This window comes from Tenrec ecaudatus, chromosome 3 (genome assembly GCF_050624435.1).
Source record: "Tenrec ecaudatus isolate mTenEca1 chromosome 3, mTenEca1.hap1, whole genome shotgun sequence".
Classification (NCBI taxonomy): domain Eukaryota; kingdom Metazoa; phylum Chordata; class Mammalia; order Afrosoricida; family Tenrecidae; genus Tenrec; species Tenrec ecaudatus.
In genome coordinates this window covers 20816072-20829575 of record NC_134532.1, presented here as the reverse complement: position 1 = coordinate 20829575, position 13504 = coordinate 20816072, and the positions used below count along the sequence as shown (strand labels likewise).

At 41.0% G+C, this 13504-nt stretch overlaps 1 non-coding gene across 1 annotated transcript; it reads left to right on the top strand.

Annotated features, from left to right (window-relative positions):
* The first annotated feature begins 10179 nt into the window (after positions 1 to 10179).
* On the top strand, positions 10180 to 10342 carry LOC142443981 (U1 spliceosomal RNA). The gene has a single exon (XR_012783678.1). It is a non-coding gene; the product is annotated as a U1 spliceosomal RNA (small nuclear RNA).
* The last annotated feature ends 3162 nt before the right edge of the window (positions 10343 to 13504 follow it).

Sequence of the window (13504 nt, the reverse complement as noted above, 5' to 3'; positions counted from 1 at the left end):
CATCTGTATAATGTAGAAATATGACTCTGAAATTAAGTACCTCAGTGTCCATCTAATGGAACTACAAAAGATGAGCATGCCATATCACAGGCTAGCAGGGCAGGCGTGGGTGGGTAGGAACTAATACATATAAAAACTCACATAAATGAAACAGAAGGCGCCCAGTAAATAAACCAATTAAATGAAAAAAAGAAGACACATTAAAGTGATAAAGACCCAGATTTCCGGCTCATGACAAAAAGAAAGAGGACTGGAATCTCCCAGATCAGAAACCAGAGAAGAGACACCATTCCACAGGTTTTATGGACATGTTTTATGAACAGCTTCATATACACAGTTTAAAAATATCACTCAATAGGGGAAATTCCTTGAAAGGCGAAAAAGAATCTAATAATGTCCCCACACAAGAAACACATAATAGAGCTGCTCACTGTCATCATGCGTATCCAGCGGTTGAGGGGAACGAGAGGGGATGCATTGTGACCTCTCAGATGGCAAAGACTGTTGTGTCTGCCATATAGAGCTTATAACTTGAAAGTTACTTTCTTTAAAAATTAATAATGTGTAACAATTAAAGCAATACTTGGTACAGAGCCTGTTTAAGAGCTCTGTTTTCCTGTGAGAATGCTTGTGTTTCTCTGAGTCTGAGGGAGAACAGTTTCTCTACTCATCTGCTTCTAAATATCAGGGAAGATGCAAATGCAGCTCTCTGCCTGCTGGGAAACCAGCCACAGCCCCTGATGTGGGAGATCGCAGAGGACAGTCCAGTCTCCGGGTCTTGCTGTTACCATTTCATGCCAGGAGCTAGTCCAGAGGACACACAATGAATTTTGCAGCAACTTTGGCTTTCATTTTGGCGATTTTACGTGGTAATTGTCGTGTGCCCTGCTGTGTGTGTGTGTAATGGTCAGTGATTTAGTTCGTATGTGTGCCATCTAATCACGGTGCCTAGTTGTTCAGTGTGAGGTGCAGCTGATGAAGTCTGGGGTGATGTGAGAAAGCCGGGGGTGTGTGGGTGTCTCTGAAACTGTCCTGTGCAGCATCTGGATTCAACTTCAATAGCCATGACATGGATTGGGTCCGCCAGGCTCAAGAAAAGGGCCTGCAGTGTGCCTCAGGTATTAATACAGATGGTGGTATATACTACACTGACTCCGTGAAGGGCTGATTCACCATCTCCAGAGACAACTCCAAGAATGCAACCTATCTTCAAATGGACAGCCTGAAAGCTGATGACATAGCCATGTAATACTGTGCAAGAGACACAGTGAGGGGAAGTCAGTGAGAGCCGAGGAACAAACCATCCTGCAGGGAGGAGTCTGCTCTCCAGTAGGTGGTCAGACCCAGGAGCAGGTGCAGCTGGAGCTTCAAGGCTGGTTTCCTGTGTTGCTCTGTGGAGTCTTCTAAATCTCACAGTTTCTCTAGGGAATCTTGCTCTAACTAAAAAATAATAACTTTGTGTATACTCCTGATATCTGTGAATTCAATAATCATATTGTAACAGGAGACTATAGTCTGTCCTACAACAACAAGCAGTCTGTCCCTTAAGGACAGGAAATGACTCTGTCAGGGGTCCCTGCATCAGAGTTCTCATGATGCTCAGCTAAATATTTTCCAGTCAGACTCAGGAGAAATCTGGGCCGGGGTAAAGGTAACTATTAAGTGTTACATTCTTGGTTGAAAATTTAACAGTATTTTCTTCCATCACTTTGGGAGGTTTCCTGACAATCATTTATTCAAAATATAGAAACTTCTTACGTACACAAAATAGAATAGTATATATGTGTAAAACATACTAGAGAGACTACGAAGCACATTATGACATAGGCATGAGTGAAACTAGACAGTCACACACATGCACACACACAATAATAACACTGAAGCAAAAAGAAAACAGAAAACACCTGCAGTGGAGGCTTCACTCAAATTTGGACACTTCATCAGCTAGCAGGAATTGGGAAATAGGAAATAGCTTCTGACATTCAGCAGCGTCCCAGGGTTACTTCAATTTCATAGAGTCTCCTGTGATGGTGTTCTCAAAGGAACCAAACTACTCTGTTGAACTTAAATCTGAAAGTCCTCGGTATGGGAGGCACAGGTGATTGTTATTCCAAAGTCATGGGCTTCAGAGTATGATCGAATTATTTCAAGTGGTAAAACCAAGATCAGAGGAGGGAATGGTATTACAGGTTCAATTCAGAGCTATCATTGTTGGAAGTTCTCTCTGTTCTGGATGCCAAAGACTTCTGGCCTCTAGTGATGTGCTGTTGTTTTCCTTTCTCTCTTGGCATTGGTCTGACAAGGGGAAAACAACAATGCACCCTCAGGTGGATTCCAGGGTTCTTATATTTGATGATTGTAAGTTTTGTCTGGAGCTTTGCTAAAGCGAGAGGTGATTAACAGATCTTCTGACTTCATCATTCTTAGGGAAACATTGTGAATCTAAGTCTGAGGTGTGGCCTTAAAAACATCAATCTTTCTCTCTCAGGGGCAATATGGGCCCTGGAGAAATTCCTGCTCTCCTTCCATGATAGACCTTCTTCTGTTTTAACCTCATCCTTTCCCCCTCCGTTGCTGTAGATTACCACATGAGACCATAACTTGCTGTTTGGAGCCTTTAGCTTGTACATCTTGGTATTTGTATCTTACGGATGAGAGGGGCTATATTCTGGATAAATAAGTCATAAGGTATTCTCTGTTTCTATTGGTCTCTGTGTGACTTAACCACTACAGTTAACTGGGATAATAAGAAATCATATTTTCCCACATATTCAGTTGCCAGCTACTTCCTCCAGGACACTCATATCTGCCCTCAGCTATTTTTATAGTAAATTACACACATAATGGCACATTATTCTGCTGATGAAAACCAGACTAGTCCAGCGCTTTAACTCTAGGAGGAAGGACACACCCCATAGGATGCCCAGGTCTCACCATTCACTGGAAAGGTATGATTATACATAAGTCACAGTGGAATTTTTGTTGGCCTGAGATTCTCATGTTGCAATATTAAAGAAGGAAAAGAAAATGTGTTGAACCAGAGAGTGAAACCATGTGTGATGATTTTCCTGATCAGGATGTCTTTGTGTTTGCATGCCTTCAATACACTTTGTGGGTTCTGGGAGACTTGAGGCAGACTAGGGCACCTCTGAGGTTCTCCTGTCCAACCAGTGGACCCATCCCCAGCAGTGATGGCATCAGCCAATTCCATGAAGGGCCTGAAGTGAGTAATAGTTATTCCATATCCTACCTACACACTGTGAATACCAGATTGAAAGTCTCCAGAGATAAAGCCAAGAACATTCTGCATCTTCAAATGGACAGCCTCAGCACTGAAAACACAACCTTCTATTTCAATAATGGAGACACAGAAAAGGCTATCTGTAAGAGTCTGTACACAAACAACCCTTTAGGGAGGGATTGCATCGGGGATTGCTCAGGACTCTCAGCCACAGGTCTCAATCCTGGCAGACAGTGTGGAGCTGAGTTCAGAGCTGGCTTCCTGTCAGTGTCTGGGTTCCTCTCCATCTTACAATTTCCCTTGGAGCTTCTCTCAATGGGAGGGTTTGTATCAACCGCTGAATTATAATCTTTTCACTGTACGGGGAGAAAACAGGCTCCCATTTCCAAAGTGAAGAAGGACACATATGGAGTCAGACACACACAGAGGGGACAAGGCAAAGATGAGGGATTCCTCATCCATGATGCAAATCTGTGCCCAGTAAGGGTCTTGGGAGGAGAGGGTGGCTGGGATTTCCATAAAGTTAGCTCAGTCCAGCATGAACCAGCAAGCACACCACAGTGTCCTCAAGCCATAGTTGTGCATCGGAGCTGTCCTGTGTATCTCAAAAGCCGGCTTCTCTTAATCCCCTTGACATCCTCAGACACTGGCTGGAAATTAGGACAACAGGTGATGGGTTTCAGAGGACACATTTGAGGTCCTGGAGCACTGTGCTACCTTGTGTAGGGTAAGGAGAGGTACTTCTCTTGAGCAAACCTCTTGTCCACTGTTTGCCTTGTGTTTTGATTGCCAATTGTCCCCATCCCTCACAAAGATTTTTAAATGCACACGTGTCAGAATGTATAGGTGCATATTAATTTAAATAGTTGTATTCAATTATTTAATTTGAATCCAAATGTAATTAATTAATTAATACAATTTAAATTTCACCTTATTTCTATTTCAGCTTACAGGAGACACCTGTGCACCATGCTGGGAGGAAGCTGAGTCGAAAGGAGATACCAAGGTGCTGGAACAAGTGCTTGACCCTCAGCCTTAGATGCATTCCAGGCTTCCAGCCAGGGGCAGCTTGCCAGATCTATGAAAGTACCTTCTTGGAAGAAGGGTCACCATCCATCCATGAAGATTTTCAAACAGGCACGACATGGGTTCTAGGATGAAACCTTCTCCCTGCTATACCCAGGTCTTAACATAAAAAAAAATTTAAAAAAAACAGCTAGCTGTAATTTTAAGCTACAAAGTTTTATACTGTAAAGATTTATTGTACTGCAAAGTTTTACTGTACAACAGTCCACACCTGGAGCAAATGCATTTTTATTTTCCTTGGAGCCATACATTCTATCATTTCCACTTTTCAGAATGTTGGGATTAGTTAGTGGCCAGAACATGTGAATCTAGAGATCAACGTGTTGCTTCTTCAGAGTGCAGTGAGAATTTGTGAGCTCAGTCAGCATATAGGTAGCATAGTTAGTGTGAAAGTTATGTGCACAGGGATAATGTCAACAGATTTCCACTTAAGAAGGGCCATTCTAACCCATGTCATGGGATTAGCTTAGACAATCATGGCATTCACATTCAGAGATGGAGGTGACCTGGAGTAGTGTGCAGCTACATCACAGTGTGATCCTTGAATTGTCCTGCCAACCGCCAGCAACAAGATATTATGAGGTGAGTGTGTGCTGGAATGACCACATTCACGTAATGCCATACCAGTCTGTATGTGGAAACTGAACGACTCCAGAGATCTTCAACTGAAAATAGCATCATATCATTTGCTTGAAATCATGAATTCTAGTGAACTCATTAGTATGGTTTTGCAGCATTTCCTTATTTTCCTCAGCAAATTCTGGCTCAGTAAAGCCCTGGTGACCACCACCTTGTGTTTGGATTTCCACATTGGTAAAATAAATACTAATTTAGAGATATACAGACAGTTTAATCATTCAGTAAATAAGTGGTGTCAACTGTAAGACTGGAGAAAATGCTTGCCATGGTGGATATAAATGAGAAAGAAATCTTAACGGGAATTGAACATTAAAAATGCATGTTTAAAGACAGTGTTACTGATTTCATGGTCAATAATATGCAAATGATTCCAAAATCAGACAATTTGTGAGTTTGGGTAATAAATCCAAGGTTGTGATCCCTGCAGTTATCAAGGGGTCATACCTAAAGCATAAATAGAGAGGTAAACTTTGGTTGTAAATGCTCAAATTTCATGTGAGCCAGAGTCCCCTGGGTAAAGAAGGGTTAAAATGGTCTGTAATCCTTCCTAGATTTTAAGGACCTGAATGGACTGCATTGAATCCAGAGTACCTTTGTGTCTCTAACCAGTGTATTTTGGTTCAGTATCTGAAACACTGTTTTTGGATCATATTCTTACTCTGTCCTGTCTATTAAACAACTCTTTCCGACTCCCTGCTCTGCTGTATCTCTACACGTGAAATCATGACACCTGACTGGTTTGCACTCTTCTGAACGTTCTCTGCCAAACAAAGGGGTCTCTCTTCAGAATCGTGCATTTCTTAGAGGCCACAGAGTTAAAACCTTGTCTTGGCTTGGGACCAACTTTTCTAGTTGGCAACTTCTTACCTGAAACACGATGGTACTTGAATCAATTAGCTTACACTGAGGTTTTCCTTAGCCATCAGGCACTGGGATGCAGTGATGGTGTTGCTCATAAGAGCAGTGGGGTTTGTGATGATCATGGCGAAGATGGGAAAGACCTGGCTGATGAACATTAGTAGGAGGCCAATGCCTACTGCAGACATCCTGCCAGAGGCCTCAGGGCATCTGTGCCTTAATAAAATACTGGGACAGAAGGGAAGGACAGCCTCTGGCCCTAGCTTACTGCTGCCTGACCTTAGGGATATGGTCTGGTGAGCACCCACCACCATGTGAGCCATTTCCTCAAGCATTCATGAGTTTCTGTTGGACATTGCAACAATTCACAGAGCCCAGAAACATGAGGAAATATACTCAAGGGAGGATGGGGTGGAAAAGGGCACAGAATGGCATCATGGAAGAGGTGGATATTTGAGGCATCATCAATCCCCAACTCCTTGGGACCAGCCTCATATTAATTCTTCTAAAACATATATCTACCACATATGAAAATGACCAAGGACTTTGAGGAGGTTGATTAAGTGGCATCAGTGTATAAAAAAAGCAATGTGTTTGGAGAGTGTGAGGTAATGGAGACACTGTGGGGTGAACCTAATGGTTTCAAGGAACTCTATACTGTCCTGTCTCTGATGCACAAGATATACAGGACCTTCAGTCAGGGCAGGGCAATGAAGGGCTGGAGGGAAAGAATACTGGGCTCAGAAATGCTGGACTGTCCTTTGACCATTCGCAGGTAACTCTTAGGAAAAGTGCTTTCTCATTGCAGGCTAACACACAGATGAGTTCAAAATAAGAATTAGCCTACAATGGCCTTAGAAGAAACAAAAGAAACACTGTTTATAAGCACAGGCCTCCTTCCTATGCAAATCATTCTTCAGGCACTAGGTTAAAATCCCGGTCTTGAGCATTGAAGACTATCAGTTCTCTTCTGACAGGGCTGTGGGTCCCTTAGGAAAGTACAGCAGTGGTCTAAAGATGCTACTGATATGTGTTCTCCTGTGCCTGGTGACAGTTCCCCAAGGTGAGGATCTCAGATATCAGTGTGGAATCTGGGGATGGTTGTGACTGTGGGCGACTGATAGAGACCAATTATCTTTATTTACAGCCGTCCTGCCCCAGGTGCAGCTTCAGGAATCAGGCCCAGGATTGGTGAAGCCCTCTCAGAAACTGTCCCTCACCTGAACTGTCTCTGGTTTCTCCATCACAAGCAGTAGTTACAGCTGGAACTGGATCCGCCAGACCTCCGGGAGGGGGCTGCAGTGGATAGGCAGGATAAGGTATGATGGTCATACAACTTATAACCCGTCCTTCCAAAGTCGACTCTCCATCACCAGAGACACATCGAAGAATCAGTTCTTCCTGCAGCTGAGCTCCGTGACTGCTGAGGACACGGCCATGTATTACTGTGCAAGGAGCACAGTGAGGGGAAGTCAGTGTGAGCCCAGACACAAACCTCCCCTGCAGGGAAGTCATTGGGCACCAGGGGGCGCGCAGGACCCACAGAGAACAGCCAGCCAACCCTAGATAGGCACAGATGACAGAATGTCCTGTTGGGATTAAGGCTTCCTCTGTTAGCTCTCAGCATCCCAAGGTACAATTTGGCCTTTTCTTTTTTTTTTTCTGTCTAAATTTTTTCCTTCTCAATGCAGGCTTGAAAGGAACAACCAACATTCTATGTTTGAAGTAGAATGTACAAATCACCATGACCCTTTACTATCTTCTTTACTACATATTTTTTCTTTCTTGACCAACAGAGCACCATGAACATTCTCATCCTACTTGTCACTGGAAGACTGTGGACACTGAAAGAAAAATAGGCATGTCCATGTCCATACTCATGGATGTAGTCCGTGGTTTTAAATATCCTGAGCTCAGGCAGTGCATTGATCTCACAGTGCAGGGTCAGGTCCTCTGAGCTGCCTCCCTGCATCGCTCCTTGACTCTGAGGAGTGAGTGACTGATGAGCTCTGTGTCAGAAAATAACTGCTGTTACTTCTGGTGCTGACTTTGTGCCATGCCCGTAATCATGCGGCCCATTGTCTCCATTTATAAAGAAATAAGTGTTCTGGGCATCGGGAGAGCCCTGACTTGTGAGACAAGGTCAAATGGAATGGCCTGGAGTGACTGGAGGACTTCTTTCTGAAATCATCCATTGAAGGAAACACTCATTGGAAAGACAACTTTGATCCCTCGAAAATGGCACGTGTGTTACAATAGCAGGACATTTCAAATGAGTGTCACAGAATGCTGGTTAGAAGTGGAGAGGATGACACTTCTCCCCTGGTTTGAGCACGTCATCAGGAAGACAAGTCCCTAGGGAAGAAGTTCCCATTGCACTGGAGTGCCAGCAACAAGAGGAGCACCCTCAATCAGGTGAGTAGTCAGTGGTGCTAAAATGGTCTCACACATGGGAGAAGTGTGAGGATGGTGCAAGGCCTGGGGATTATTGTTATTGTTCTGTTTTATACAGAGCCGCTATGAGTAAGCACTGACTCAACAACACCTACCAACATCTCTAATGCAGGGAGGGGCAGAAATCGGAAAGTCTTTTTGGTGAGTAGATGTAATTGCCTTAGTTAACAATATACTATCTTACAACATATTATTTTTATTTTATTAAGAAGTGTTAAAATGATTTAAAATTCAATAAATCTGCCATTTCTAATTATTATAAAACCTATAGGGACAATGCAAAGCCAAGGACAAGTGTAAGAAATAAATCAAAAAGACTATGATTAAATAAGGAGCCATAGTGACACAGTGGATTTCAGGTTGGGCTGCTAACTGCAGGCGCAACAGGTAGTAAAGCCCACAGGGTCCGTTGTGCTCTACCCTGCAGGACTGTGATGCCGAAGAATCGACTCAATGGCAGTGAGATGGGGGTTTGGCATAAACAACGGTAAATCATCAATGATTCCCTTATTGAATCCAATAAAAATTCCTATGCAACAACGAAAAAACAAATTATTTGCATTGGAGGATGTACACCTAAAACCCTTATGATTCTGAGATACTATTGTATTCTCAAATGAAATAAGTAAAGAGTGGACACAGTTAGTACTATGCTGTGATCACTGAATCCAAAGGTTATAAGAATATTGTTTTTCTAAAGATTAGGGTGAAAGTATGTTCAAATTCTTCAACTTTTAGTTTTAGTTATAACTTTTAGTTACAATTCAATCCATTATCAATCAATTAGGTAACAGAAATTTTCAGAAACCGTCAGAATTATCTTAAAATATATTTGTGATCATTGTAGATGAAAAATAAACAATAAATATAGTTAATGTATATTCTTGATCATATTCTGAAGTACAATGCTGTGTTTGTGGCCTTCTAACAACTACAAATGCAGTGAGTAACATATTAGATATGATGTGTCTTTGTTGCCTTCACTTCTCAATTGCCTGTTTAATTGTGCTGTTTTGTTTTGGGTTTTTGGCATTCATTTCAAACAGTGTGTGATGGTTATCTTATTGCTTAACCTTACATCTAATGACAAGCAATGCTGAAGTTCTTATCCTGTGCTTCCCCCCATATGTCTGACTGTTCTGGTGATACGTCTTGTCTGTTTTTGTTTGTTTGCTTTTTAGCAATGTTCCTTATTGGTTATATATGTTGTTTATATATTTTCTGAGAATGTTTCTTAAGAAAGTCAGATTACATGTGTTTTGTATTCCTTTCAGGATCAGGCTTTAAAATCAAGTCCTGTTCCAATATTTTATGTCTTCCTAATGATAGATTCCCTTCTTTTTCCAAGTTTTGGTTGCCACCTTCAGGGTTGATGCTTCTCTCTGTGTGCCTGAGATAATAGATCACAGGAAAAACTAAGAAGAGCTTCCACCCCGTGGGACATAAGCTCTAGAACAGATTGAGTAAGAGATTGAGGGTAATACTGGGGTATTTAATGGGTGGGCATCTGGAGGATCCTTGAGGAAAAGCAGGGGATGGCAGGGTTCATACTCCATGCCGCTGTCTCTCAACATCAATGAGGATTCACCTATGGAAGTGGACAGAGACATCCTTCCTGAGCAGACAGCCCCCAGCACTCCTCTCAGACACCACACCCAGGACTCTGCCCAGCAGGACAGTGAGGGTTTGCATCTCTGGGCTCCAGCTGCTTCATAGAAATCAGAGAGCTGCCACTAGCCTTTTAGCAGGCCACTTCCTAGTGTGCATCTGATGGAACAGAGTGTTTTGGAGACTGCAGTTGGATTTCATCCATTCCTGACTCCAGAAATTTAAAAAAAGCAAATCACACTTTAAAATAAAAGCTACATAGTTACCAATAACAAGAAAATGTGTAAGACTATATACAACCTGGCAGGGGAGATACCATGATCACGAAGGTGGTTTTCCCAGGGCGAGGCTCACCCATTGCACTCCGGGTGTGCTGACCCCTGCGATTTCCCCAAATGTGGGAAACTCGACTGCATAATTTGTGGTAGTGGGGGACTGCGTTCGCGCTATCCCCTAAAAAAAAAAAAGACTATATACAAATAAAATCATCACAATTCCTGTGATATGATTAAAGCTTACCTTAGTGATTTTAAGTGAGACAAGAACAGCTTTTTGCAATAATTCACACCAGCTTTCAATATATTAAAGAAATAACTGATAATATATCTGAGGAAAGAGAGAGAAAATAAAATTGTCACACTTCGTGGTATATGATTAAAGTTTACCTTAGTGATTTTCATGACACCTGAGCTGCTTTTAGCATAAATACAAGTCAAGTTTCCAAGTATTAAAGAAATACATAATCTATCTGATGAACAAGCAATAAAGCCCTCACTATCCTGATGGGACATCATTGTGTTCACGGAAGAAAGAAAGGAAAAAATAGAAATACCATTGTCCCTTTCTAACATCACCAGATCTAAAGGAAATACATAATAACATTATTCTAAATCTTAGGAAGAATGGAAGATACATGTTTAAAGGCAAGATACATTTGTGACATCTACAGAGGAAATAAACCTCTGGTGATTTCCCTCTGTCCATTAATAGAGGACTGGGACTCACCTGGTTACTAATCAGATTTCACTGGAGAGATGATTATAGTAAATCAAAATGATACACCTGACTTGAATGGTTAAAACTTTTTCAGTTAACTCCCTGCTCATGCATGTTAGGCCTGATCTTGTTTTCATCTCTCTCTCTCTCTCTCTCTCTCTCTGTTTCATATTGGGTATACTCTACTCAGATGTATTTTGTCATTGGCGGTAACCCTACTGAATTTATAATATATATATATATATATATATATATATTCTCTTTTTCTCAGAATATGAAACCCGGATTTATGCACCTATAGAGACAGCAAGTAGAATAGGGTTCCTGAAGGATACAGTGGTGTGGGGCTGTGGGGACAGACAGAGTGAAAGGGAGTTTATATCTGAGAGATTAGGAAGGAAGGAAATATTTTGAAACTGATTGTGGTACCACATGCACTTTATGTCTTGATGTGATTGAACTATGCAATGATATAATATCTGCATTAGCACCCCCAAAAATGGTTTGTGAAAAAAATATATAAAGCAAGACTACATGTTTCAAAAAATGAAATGCATAAAAATTATACGATATAAATATTTAAAAGTCCAAACAAAATTAAAAGTATTATTGAGGTAAATGAAATATAACAGAAATAAATGGAGGAGCATGTCACGGTATTTGTGAAACTCAGTGATTCTAAATCCAGCCATTTCTAAAACTGAATGACAAATCCAATGGGATATCATTCAACACCTATGTAAGGATAAATTTACTAGAAAAAAAACAGAGATAGATTGATAGATAGATAGATAAAGAGAATCTTTCATGCAGTTGTAGAAGTGGACACATCATTCTGATTCTAAGTCCTTGAGTCTCAATTAGTCTTCTCCTGACTTATGTAGCTTCGGGGGCTGATAAACCTACAATAGGCTGGAGCATACCTCGATGGTAGTTTCAAAGGCAGGTGAATAAAAATTAGCAAGTCTTACGTGTTATTGAAGAGGTATATTACTCCAAGGTCAGATCACATGTCAGATGGGAGGCCCCTGCGGACTCTCAGAACTGGCAGGGGCTAGTTCAAGCCTTTGGACAAAATCAAAGAACTAGAGATTGAAGAGCCCAGGTGCAGAGGCCAGGTCCAAAGCCAGAAAGGATGTAGGCCACACAAACACGGAATCTTTTTTTTTCCAGTTGCTTCAGAGCTGTGTCCTGAGTAAGGGAGTTACACTCCACCCTAATCATACAACTGCTTGGCTACTCACAGCAGACCCCATTGTGGAATTGACTAAATTGTGTTCACTTCACTTGATGAGGAATTACTAGGTGCTAACTACCAAACCACTAAGAACACTACCCCAGCCAAGTTGACACAAAACCTAACTATAACAGTCCGCAAAGGATACTTTGGAAATCATCAAACTGATAATACCATTTATTTAAGACCATAGTGCATTAAAACACAAAAACAAAACTAAACAGCTGGTGCATATTCCTGACCAGATTTTAGAAAACACCTCTCTGAGCTTATGTCCTTTATACAACTATCAAAACACTAAACAACATAAGGCATTATCAGATTGCCTTTTATTGTTTGCTTGATTAATTCATTTCAAAACTATATTATCTCACTGTTATACTTTACAATTCTCTAATGGCAAAGACATTTAACATGTTAACATATCTTCATCAATATGTCTATAATTTTTGGTGTCTGGTTTGAGAGTTTGGTTTTCTGATGCTTGTGTGTGAGGAAGTGATAGCTTGTTTTTCTTTTTAATTTTTTCTTTTTAATTTGTACATTCAGATAAATGTGCAACAATATTATCTTATGATTGATCTGTTGTCAGTTGTCCCCAAGGACACTTTTTTGTTTGCGTTTTCTTTGTGGCTTTCATTGATCACTATTGCAGTCTTAGAAGGAGGAAGTAATATTTTCTGTATACAGATGAGTATTTTCCATTGACTGAAAACATTCTTAGTAGCCATGGTGATGCAATGGCTTAAGTGTTCAGCTGCTAATGGCAAGATTGTTGGTTCAAACCCACCAGCCACTTTACAGGAGAGAGATGAGGCTGCCTGCTTCCACACGTATTTACAGTCTCTAAAGCACTGTGGGGTAGTTCTACTCTGTCTTATTGGGTCACTATGAGTTAGAATTGACTTGATGGCATTAGTGAGTTTCAGGGTGACTGTTCTTAGACCTTTTACCTACATGACATGCCACCTTTTCCTCTTGATAAACCTGAGGACTCTCATCAGCTCTGTGATTGAGAGAATTTCTTAAAAATAAAAATAAAATCTTATACTATGTGCCAAATGTACTCTCTCTCCCCTCACACAGGATTGAACTTTACCCAGGTGTGCCCCTGCCCTATGAGAGTCACACACGGTTCCCATGAGGGAGTGACAGGTATTTACCTCAAAGGAAATGTCTCCAACTCGAAGCAGTACTCAGACTTAAATTAATACCACATTGAACATTCTGTATTAAAACTGAACACATTACTAGTAGTTATATTTTACTAGTATTTTTATATTTATTGGATTTAGTTTTTTTCTTTACTTCTTGCCTTGAATTAGTATTTTAGAAATATTATTTGCATTAATTGAATTTTTAAATTCTTCTTGCATGAACTCTTA